Source organism: Petaurus breviceps, unplaced genomic scaffold (assembly GCF_028583685.1).
Source record: "Petaurus breviceps papuanus isolate PSGF00001 unplaced genomic scaffold, PetGlider_PUasm1.0 188, whole genome shotgun sequence".
NCBI lineage: Eukaryota > Metazoa > Chordata > Mammalia > Diprotodontia > Petauridae > Petaurus > Petaurus breviceps.
In genome coordinates, this window is record NW_027185804.1 from 2,167,307 (window position 1) to 2,179,135 (window position 11,829).

Consider the following 11,829-nt stretch of genomic DNA (forward strand, 5'->3'; position numbering starts at 1 on the left):
TAAAGTCAGATTCTTTTTACCGGAATCACTGTTCCCTTTGAATCTCCTTGATCCCAAACATGAACAAATGGATTTGCAGAGGAAATTAGCATTTTCTCCTACAGAAACTAAAATATACAGAAAATAGGTTTGGAGATTTAGAATGGGATGGGACCTTTGGGCATCCCCCCGTGGGACAGGCTGAGAGAGGTTCATCGGTAAGCCCTGCAGAGAAGAGGCATGACAAAAGGCCAGTCCGGCCCTATCCCCATGCAGGGTGAGCACCCCCAAACAGAACGGCCTGACTGCCCCGCTAAAGTCCTCTGGGATCCTCAGGGTGGCTCATTGCTGGCTGAACTTCCATTGGTGTTCCTTCCTCTCCCTCTTGTGGTTCATGAGAAGATTACACCTCCTGCTTATTCTGCAGGTAGTTTCTTTCTTTGCCTGCTGAAGTCATAGTTTGTAGATATAGAACTGAGCGGACTTCAGGGGGCCATCTACTCCCTTATTTTACAAAAGAGAAGTCTGAAGCCCAAAGATGTTATCTCTTTCCCAAAGTCACACAGGTGGTGTGATTATTTGATACTACTATGGTACCATGGAAAGGGTACTGCCTCTGGGTACAGATCTGGACCCTGGGTTCAAATTCCACCTCTAATATTTGCTGCCTGTGGTACCTAACTCTGACTACAGTGATTATTTCTATAGATACATAGATTATATATATATACACCTATATGTATATATTCTATAGATATATAGATTACATGTATATATTCTATAGATATATTCTATATACTCTATAACACCCTAGGCTATGTTGGCCTTATGTATATAATTATGTAAGTATATGACCCATAATAATGTATCATAGTAGACTTCCTGTGGAGGATATATGGGCATATCTGAAGCAGAGTAAGCTGGAATTCAGGAAGATGCAGAGATTCCAGCCTGTAGTCATCCCAAAGACATCTATGACATGTGTACTTATCCTATCTCCCTTGCAGAGGGTAAGCTCCATAAGGGGAAGGACTGTGTCTTAGCTAAGCTTTGTATCTCCCCCCAATACTAGTCATGGTAGGTTGTTTAGCTTACTTTTTAGAAAATGATTTATTTATTTTTTAGTTGACAACATTCAGCTCCACAAGCTTTTGAGTTTTAAATTTCCTCCCCTCCCTCTCCCTGCCCTCTGCCCCAGACGGCATGCTATCTGATATAGGCTCTACATACACATTCATATTAAACATATTTTCACATTAGTCATGTTGTAAAGAATTAGAATGAATGGAATGAACCACGAGAAAGAAGAAACAAAACAAGACAAAAAAGATAGAGAGAAAATAGTCTGCTTTGCTCTGCATTCAGACTCCATAATTCTTCCTCTGGATGTGGACAGCATTTTCCATCGTGAGCCTTTGGGAGTTGTCTTATAGCCTTGCATTGCTGAGAAGAGCCAAGTCCATCAAAGTTAGTCATCACACAATGTGTCTGTAACTGCGTACAATGTTCTCCTGCATACCTTTTTTCAAGATTGAATTTAATTAGATACAGAATGCTAGAATGAGTCCTGAATTAAGGAGGCAGGAGACCTGATAAAGGTAGTTCTGCCATGAACTAACCTTGGACAAAACTCTCCATATCTAAGGCCTGTCAATTTCACATCTGCATCATCTCTTCAATATGCCTATTCTGTCCTCTGACACTGTTGCCACCCTGGTCCAAGCTCCCATCATCACCTAATGATCTGATTACTGCAACACCTCTCACTGCCTCAAGTCTCTCCCCACTCCCAATTCATCCTCCATTCAGCCACTAAAGTGACTTTCCTCAAGCATGAGTCTGATCGTATCACCACCACCCCTTACTCAGTAAACTCCAGTGGCTTCCTATAACCTCTAGAAACATACACAAAATCCCCTTTTTGGGGGCATTCTCAAAGCCCTTCATAACCTGGCCCCCTCCTACCTTTCCAAGACACTCGTCTCAGCTCTGGGCATTTTCTCCGGCTGTCCCCAGTGCCTGCAACACTCTCTGTCCTCTACTCAGACTAATGACATCCCTGGTTTCCTTTAAGTCCCAACTAAAATTTCACCTCCCACAGAAAGACTTCCCCAACAACCACTCTTAGTTGCAGTGCTTCCCCCCGTTCATTATTTCTTATTTTTCCTATTTATAGCTTGTTCTGTACATATCTGTTTGTATGTTGTCTCCCCCACGATACTGTAAGCTCCTTCACGGCAGACTGTCTTTTACCTCTTTTTGTATCCCTAGCACTTAGCATGGTGTCTATCACACAGTAGGTGTTTAATAAATGTTTACTGATTGGTAGATTAAACTTCTCTGGCCTCATTTTCTTTATCTGTTAAATATAAGAGTCGGATTTGATTTATAAATACACTTTGAGAATGTTAGAGTTGGAATAGTCCCTTAGATATCACCCATTATAATTCCCCATGTGTTACAGATGAAGGGGACGGAACCTGCTCAAGGTCATACATTGAGTCATAGCCAAGTAAGGACTAGAATCCGGATCTCTGGACTTCTCATATAAGATGCTTTATCTAAAGTCCCTACTACCTGTAAGATCCCATGATTCTGTGTTTCTAAAATGTTTCCTTGGCTCGTTAGTGACAAATGGCTCGATGTTGTCTGTCTCCTGTTATTAGTGACAGGAATTGTTATTCCTCCGTGCTATTTTGTTTTGTTTTGTTTTCCAGAAAAGTCATCCTAAAACCCATTAGGAGACAGCAAACATGTCAATCCCCACGTGTGCCGTCCAACATATGCCTCTTTAAAGGTCCCCACATCCCATGGAGCGTACAAGAAAGACGAGTGGCCACAGATGGATGGAAGCCAGTGTCTCCACGGTGACAGGCTAACTCTGATTGACAGCTGGAGAGGGCTCCACCAGGGCTGGCTCCCACTAAACACAATGTGGGGCTGGCCGAGTGAGGGAAACAAAATTAGTTTGCAAGATTAAAACATATTAACACAAGTCCGGTAACTGTCATGTCACAGCTCCCCACTCTAATGCTGATGGACAGCCACGGCTTTCTGATTGCTAGCAGGACGAGGCCCAGAGCATCTGCGATCTGTCTCGCATGATGTCCCACAGGCTGCACATCCTCCTTGCGAGAAAAGACAGCTTTCCTTGGGAAACAAGGTCCCAGGTCTCCCCAGGCAGGTCCCAGCCCCAAAACTACCAAGAAAGGTAGAGCAGGGTCAAGAGTAAGACCATGGATAACTCAGCAACAAACAACATTCTGAGTTGGGCTAGAAATGACGATAACTTGAATTTCTGTCTTATTTTATGGTTTATAGAGCACCTGCCTAGACAGACCTGGAGTGGAGGTCAGAGGAGCATAGCTCTAGATCCCAAAGAGGTCTTAGAGATTATCTAGCCCAGTTCCCCTAAAAGAGGAATGAGATTGCTGGAGAGGAAAGAGGACTGTCTTTGGAGTAAGGAGACCTTGAATGTGGGCTCGACTATTTGCTGCTTTTGTGACCTCAGACACGTAGACCCCTTTCTGTTTCTGGTCTTCATTTTCCCTGTTTTTAAAAAAAAAAAAAGAGATTGGATCATATGACTTCTAAATTCCAGAACAGTAACTAGCTAGAGATGAACAGGTCATTGCCCCAGGGTACTGACATTGTGGGAGAAATTATGGGACAATCTTCTTCCCCAGGAATGTGTACTTTCTCCCCAGAATGCCCATCATTCTTAAACCACTGTACTGCACAACTGCTCATAATCTCCCCTCCCCCTTATGGTCCCATTGCCATGGCAGCCCTTTCCCAGGGCCTGATTCTCCCCTCCTCCCCCATGGGGACAAAGGTATAACTTTATTCCTCTCTCCTGGCTCAGGTGTACCTTCAGCCAGACTGAACTCTGCACCTCTGCCCTTCCCTGCACTTAGAAGAGAATATTCCTAGTTAGGGTTCTGCTGATATGCTTTCCAATTTTAATTTTTTTTTGATACTGTGACTTGCCCAAGGCCCTACAGCCAATAAGGAGCAGAGCCTATACTAGAACCCAGGGTTTTTTAGTATAAGTCCAGCCCTCCTTTCTACTACAGCAGGCTTGGCTTTTCCCTAGAAAAGATTTTAGTTCAGCTTCATTTGCTAGTAGGTACCCATTAAGTATCCACCATGCTCCCAGCCCAACCCTGTGCTTGGCATCATCATGAGGAAGCCAGCAGCAGAAGAAGACACAGTCCTTGCTTCACAGCATTGACACACTGGGGAGGGAACATGCATGGAAGAAGTTCAAGGATACTGATCTTGGAGTCAGAAGACCCAGGCCCCAGATCTGAATTGATTATCCCCTGGCCCTGAGACTACAATTCAGCCCCAAGCATGGAACCCTGGCCAAAGGTCTGTTACCTCTTAGTCTAAGGACATGCAAGGAGCCAAGTCAAAGATAAGCTGCCAACCCTAGAGGTTATTAGGGTTTCTATAAGGGAAAGAAAAGGCAAAACCTGCCTACTTCTCCACCCATCCTCTTCTCATTGTTTCATTCTCAGAGGATGGAGTGGTCCTTCTCCTGGACACAGCTAACTCCTCCACCCATGCCTTTAATCCCATCCTCTCTATCTTTTTCTGGATCTTCTTCCATCTAGCCTTCCATTTCTCTCATCTTCAATCTTTCCCTATCTAGTGAACACCTGAGTTTTCTTTAAAAAAGAAAAGAAAGAAATCTATGTTTCTCTTCCCATTCACAGCTAAACTTCTAGAATGTACATTCAATGCCTCCATTTCCTCACAGCCCACTTATTCCCCAGACTCTTGTAGTCTACCCTCCACCACTCTAGTGAAACCATGGTCAAAGTACCCAGTGATTTCTTAATTTCTTAATTAAATCCAATGACTGTTTTCCCATACTCATCCTCCTTTACCTCTCTCTAGCATTTGAAACTGGTGAGCATCTCCTTCCTCTTCCTCACTCTCCCTTCCTATTCCCCACTCTTTATTCCTCTTCCCCATTCTCCCTTCCTCTTCCTCATTCTCCCTTCCTTTATACTGAGTAACATTGCTCTCTCCTAGTTCTATTTCCAAATCACTACCTCAAGCCTTTATCTATTCCATTCACTCAATTAGACAACACAGGTGAGTGTTCTAACATGTAGGTCTGCCCATGGAATCCTTGATTTGCTGAGCTCCTCTGGCTCCTGTTACCCTGGGATGACATAACCAAGCCCCTTCTTACCATTTTGTCTTCTTATGTTTTTCTCTCCTCCATATACTCTAGGAGGTAGCTACACTGATAATATATATATATATATATATATATATATATATTCTCCAAATCACTAATAATTAGAGAAATGAAAATTAAGACAACTTTGAAGTTCTACTTCACATCCATCAAATTGACGAATTGTTTTTTAAAAAGGTAAGTGACTGGGGCAGCTAGATGGTGCAGTGAATAGAGCACTGGCCCTGGAGTCAGGAGGACCTGAGTTCAAATCTGACCTCAGACACTTAACACTTACTAGCCATGTGACCTTGGGCAAGTGACTTAACCCCAATTACCCTGCCTTCCCCCCTCCAAAAAGAAAATAAAGGTAAATGACTAATGTTAGCAGGACTGTAGGAAAACAGGCTCTCTAAAGCATTATGGGTAGAGTTGTCAACTTTTGCAACCATTCTGGAAGGCAATTTAGAACTATGACCAAGAAGTAACTAAATCATGCACACTCAACAATACTCTTCCCAGGCGTGTACTCCAAAGAGATCAAAGAAAGACAAAAAGGACCCATATAGTCAAAAATATTCCGGACAGTTCTTTTTATAGTGGCAAAGAAATGGAAATTCAGGAAGCGTCCATCAGTTAGGGAAAGGCTATGCAAATGATGGCATGTGAATGTATAGTTCTATAAGAAATGGTGATGGTAGCAGTTTCAGAGAAACCTGCGAAGACCTATATGAACTGATGTAGAGTGAAATGAGCAGAACCAAAGCACAATTTATACTATAATAACAACATTGTAAAACCTAAAAACGTCTAAAGGCATTAAATTCTGACCAATGCAACAGTCAGCCACAATTCCAGAAGGCCCATGGTAACACATGCTACCCACTTCCTGATAAAGAGGCAATATGCAGAATATCATACATATTTGCGGATATGACCGATGCATAAATTTGTTTTGCTTCACTATGAATATTTATTACAAAGTTTTTTTCTGAATGGAGGTTGGTAACAAGAGAAAATAAATGATTTTTGATTGAAAAAAAATAATAATGAACAATAAAATCCATATGAAACATGGGTGATATCTAAAATCAGAACCCCTGATGCTCCAGGTAAGGGGTGTTTGTTGTAACAATAATGGTTTCGTTTTCAGCCAAAATAACTGCCTGGAAGAAGATGGCCCAGATTCCACATACCCACTCCTGCAAAAAACTTGAAATTCACACAACGTTTAATAATAATCAAGAAATGTAGGGTGTGATAAAAGAGAGTTCCCCATATACACCAAAATATTTTTGGTAGCATTTTTGTGTAATAGCAAAGACATGGAGACCAAGTAGAGGCCTGTAAATTGAGAAATGGCTAAACAAATTGAGGTACATGAAAGTTTTGAAATATTAGTGTGCTGTTAGAAACAATGACTATGAATAACTATGTTTAATATATTAATAACTGTATTTCACTATTTTCCTTTATAATCCTATGCAGTTTATCCTATGCATTTAAAACCATTATTCTGAAAAGGGGTCCATGGGATTCACCAAAGTGTGGTACAAAATGTAGAGGTACAAAATGAGACACATTTTAAGTCATGGACAGACACTGTGAAATTGTCTTATTTGACTATATTTCTTGGTTAAAGAGGGAGGGATTTTATTTGGGGGAGGAAAGAGTTAGGGAAAGTTAGTTCATTGGTGATAGTGAAGCTAAAAAAGAAAAGAAAAGGGGTATCAATAAAACATTTTAAAATACAGAAAACAAAGCAAAGGGAAAATCAGAATGGGACACAGAAAAGCAAGGGGTATTAGTACTGTCATGTTAAATTTAATTTATATTTTTAAAAGGTGAACATAATAGATTCATGACACTACAATTATGTTATTTCTGATATTTAAATATGGAAATGTTCATGTTTGTTTTTAGTTCAAAAAATTTTAAAGAATATTTTAAATCAGGTGACAGAATTATTTTCAATTTCCTTCCTCCTCCACTCCCCCCCCCCAAAAAAAACACAAAAATAGATGTACCATTTCCTTTAGTCACCATTTCCCCAGTGGGGGAAAACTCCCAAAGAAATTCAATTCAAGCAAGGGTTATGAAACTACCCCTCTTATTTGGGAATTTGGAAAAACCAGAAAGGCCTAAACTTTCTCCATTTAACAAGATATACTCCGGTCACACATCCTCCTCCTGCCTGGCATCACCTTCTACTTTTTCTCTTTGTCAGGACTCCTCTATCTAGAATCTTCTATGCCTAGAAACTTCTAGACTAAATAATTCTAATTTTCTAGCTATTTGACCAATCCCTGCCTGTAACCTTACAGATGTAAAACCAATCAGACTTCTCTTCTGGACTGTCCAGGAATGAGTGAGGCTGGACCCAAGCATTCCAGAGTTCAACAAAATAGAATGCCAAGTACTCAGAATAGTCTCTTCAAGAACCACTGTGGACTCCTTCCTCCTTCCATGCTCTAAAATTAATAAACCTGTCAGTCCCTGGCAGCAGTCCTAATCCTTTGCCTGTCCTTCTCCATCTAACTTTGGAGGTGGTAATGGCAGCCCCCAGTGTGGGAGATTGGGAGACACACACACACACACACACACACACACACACACACACACACCTTTTCATCTTCCGCTTTATGTTTTCTCTTCCCTCCGTTAGATCATAAGCTTCTTGAGGTCAGGGACCTTTTTTTCTTTTTCTTATTTGTTTCCCCAACATTTAGCACAGTCCCTAGCACATAGTAGGTGCTTAATAAATTTCTATGTATCATATCATTCCTGAATGTGTAGTCAGAACTAAATATAATACTCAAGATATGGTCTCACCAAGACAGTGTATAACACAGTTATCACCTCCCTCATTCTGGTCACTGGACTTTTCTTAATGAAGCATAAGATTGAATCATTTTTTGTTGTTTTTTGGGTTTGTCTTTTGTTTTCTTTGCTTGGTTGGTTGGTTGGGTTTTGCTGATCAAACACTACTGATTTTTTTGATTTGCTGCTTTTTAATCTACTAAAGAAAGAAGAGTAAAGAAAACAAGCAAACAGAAGTAGAGGGGAAAGACGGCTTAAGAAAGTTGGAGTGGATAATCGCTAAGCATCTAGGAAATGAGTCTGCAGATGTTGCCCAGGAATTGCTGTTCCTGACTTAAAGCCAGGAAGTACAGAATTCAAAGAGGCCAGTAGATGTCAGGCCAGCTTCTTAGGTGTGACTAAACTAAAAAAGCTACCTCACTGCCAGCTTTGGCTGTTTAAACAAATCTTTCTCCATTATAATCCCTTCTCAGTATTAAAGATTTGCGACACAATATTCCAGCTCTTTCCCACACACACACACCCCATGCTGGGGCCACAATGAGTTGGACCCATACCTAACTAGGAACCTCCTCTATAGCATCCCTAACAATTATTTAATAGGTCTTTGAATACCAGCAATGATGGGGGGCTTGCTGCTCTTAAGGCAATCTGTTTATTATCTTTTTTTGACAGCTCTAATTGCTGGGAACTTTTCTTTATTTTGAACTAAAATTTTCCCTTCATCAGTTTCCACCTATTTCTTCAGTATGCACTCAGGAGCCGAGAAACCAAATTTTTTACTATTTGAAGGGCAGTTTTTAAAGATATCGACCAAGTTACTCCCAAAGCCTCACTTTTCCAGCTTAAATAGTCACATAAGAATTTATGGTCCTAAAACCTAGTCTCTTTCTAAATTGGGGTTCTTAACATTTTTTGAAAACAGCACCCCACTAGCAAACTGATGAATCCTATGGACCCCTTCTCAGACTAAGGTTTTTAAAGAATCAAAGAAAATGCTACATTTCAGTTAGAGAATGAGGAAAATCCAGATGCAGGGTTTTCCCACTCAAGTTGACAGATGCTCTGAAATATAAGGCCAAGAAATCTTGTTCTAAATTCCTCTCCCATAGGTAGGAAGGATCCCAAAAAGGACAAGTACTGAACTCTGAGCATGACGAGCATGACCCCAAGAACCTTTCAACGACTCAAGTCCCCCTCTTAACCTGGCATTAGGGAAACAATTACATGTGTTTAATGATGACTCTGTAAAAGCCAGGCAACCTTGAGTCCCACAAAGAACTAAGAAATGGAATAAGGCCCTCTCTGACCAGATATCCCTATAGGATCATAAGAATAACTGCTATTGGGGCGGCCAGGTAGCACAGCGAGTAAGAGTAAGGCTCCAGTGTTGGGATGACCTGGAGATCGAATCCCAGGCTCAGACGCTTAGCACCCACCCAGAAACACCTGTCCATGTAACCTTGAGCAAGTTACTTAACCCCAATTGCTTAGGGGCTGCCAGGTGGCTCAGCAAGTAAGAGCACTGGCTCCAGTGTCGGGATGACCTGGATCAAATCCGGCCTCAGATACTCAGCACCACACCCAGAAATAACTGGCCGTGTAACCTTGAGCAAGTTACTTAACTCTGATTGCTTAAAAAAAAAAAACTGCTATTTATAGAGTAGCTAATGGCTTGCAAAGTGCCTTAGAGTGAAGTCATATAATATCATAGCTGCTTTTACCTTATGTTAATTTAACTTTTAATGTCTGACCAAAAAAGAAAGAGAAATAACTTGAAATATTGGAGAAAGAGTGGAAGGAGGGAAGGAAGGACAGAAGGAAGGAAGAAAGGAAGGAAGGAAGGAAGGAAGGAAGGAAGGAAGGAAGGAAGGAAGGAAGGAAGGAAGGAAGGAAGGAGGGAAGGAGGGAAGGAGGGAAGGAGGGAAGGAGGGAGGGAGGGAGGGATTGAAACTGCAGAGATTCACTCTATTTATCTATTCTACTCAATGAGAGAATGGATAATAATAATAATGGCATTTATATAGTGCTTGAGGGGCTACAAAGAGGCTTACAGATATTATCTCACTTGATCCCCACAATAAACCTGGGATATGGGTACTAGTATGTCCATTTTACAGACAAGAGAACTGAGGTTAACAGAAGTGGAGTGAATTGCCCAGAAAGTGCCTGAGACCTGCCTTCCCATCTCTAGATCCAGCACTCTATCCAAAAAGTCCTGGATTGTACATGAGATAGGAAACTTGAACCAGCTACTGCATCACTAGGTCTCAGTCCCTAAGTGGTTCTCCCATGAACATCTCACAGTAAGAAAGGAGATCCTAGACTTTCTTTTTCCTGGTCTATTCAGTCTTCTTACACAGTTAGAGCTCATCGAAGGAAGATCCTTGGATCTTCTCCCAGCATGCCATCTCCAGCATCGGGGAGTAATTTTGACTATACTAGATTTTTAATTTCTTTGTCATTTTTTTCAGTTGTGTCTGACTCTTCATGTCGCCACTTGGGGTTTTCTTGGCAAAGATACTGGGGTGGTTTGCCATTTCCTTCTCCAGCTCATATTACAGATAAGGAAACTGAGGCAAACATGGTTAAGTGAGTTGCCCAGGGTCACACAGCTAAGACATGTCTATGGCAGGATTTGAACTTGGGAAAATGAGTCTTCCTGACTCCAAGCCCAGGACTCTATCCCCTACACCACCTAGCTGCCCATCACTTGAGATACAGAGCTGTGCTGGTGTTCTCTAAGGGCTGTAAGATTCTGTCATTCTCTGCTGCCATGGTCATGTGATTCCATAGTGCCAGGATTCTAATCCTCAAGCCACCGGGCTCCGGGAGGCACAGGGTCAAGGAAGGATCCTTTCCACTCAGGACTATTTCTAAGGGTGTGTTCGGGTGTGGGTTGAGAAAGTCCTAGGATTACAGAGATATTCTGAGCCTTCTCCAATAGGACATTGGGAGAGCAAACAAGATTGGGACCTTTCAGACCAGGTCTCCTACTTTCCAGCACTAAACAGTTGAGGAAGAAAAGTCCCCTGACTTTTAGTCTTCACCACCACAGTTGACTTGGCCAACCTTTGCCTGAATCCCCACAAGAGGAGACAAGGACAAGGGACCTCTGATTTCTCTGAGGAGTGAAGCTTCTCTGAGACTTGCTCATTGGACATTCCGAGACATGCTCCAGTTCTTCCTTAATTACTTTCTAATTGAAAAATTCTAGTGGTTGTTTTCCAGGCTTACTCAGCAAGAGAGTTGTGTGAGCATTCAGGTCTGCCAGAAGCAGTTAATTAATACTCTGGCCCTGATAGCAAAGACTGCTGAGGTCACCAGTTCCCACAGCCAGAGAGTCCCAAAACCTAGAGGGTTGAGGAGCCTGTTGGCTGTGACTTGTTCCTAAGTAAGCATTCTTAAAGGGACAGGTAAGTATGAGCCATGTAAGAGTCAAGCCACTCCTTATCACCAGAATTGATGACACACCATCCTTGAGGCTGGCCCGGGTGGTAAACCAGGCCGAGGAATCGAAGGTGGCCAACGAGATCCGAGTGTACGAGAAGGTAGCCAAGATCCGATGCTACGAACTGGACAGGAAGATAGAGGCCCTAAAGAAGTTTTTGGAGGAAGTGAAAATGACCACTGGCTATTTAAAAGACAGCCCCCTGGTAAATGTGTGGTGAGAACTGAGAGAGTAGGGTGGCATGGGAGAGGGGCATTTATAAAGGCCAGGCTCCAAGTTTAGGCTGACAGCAGTCACCACCCAGAGGCACCAGCTATGGGACAGCAGCACCTTCCACTACAAGAATCCAACACTGTCTTCATGGCTTACCTGTGCTTCTTGTGGG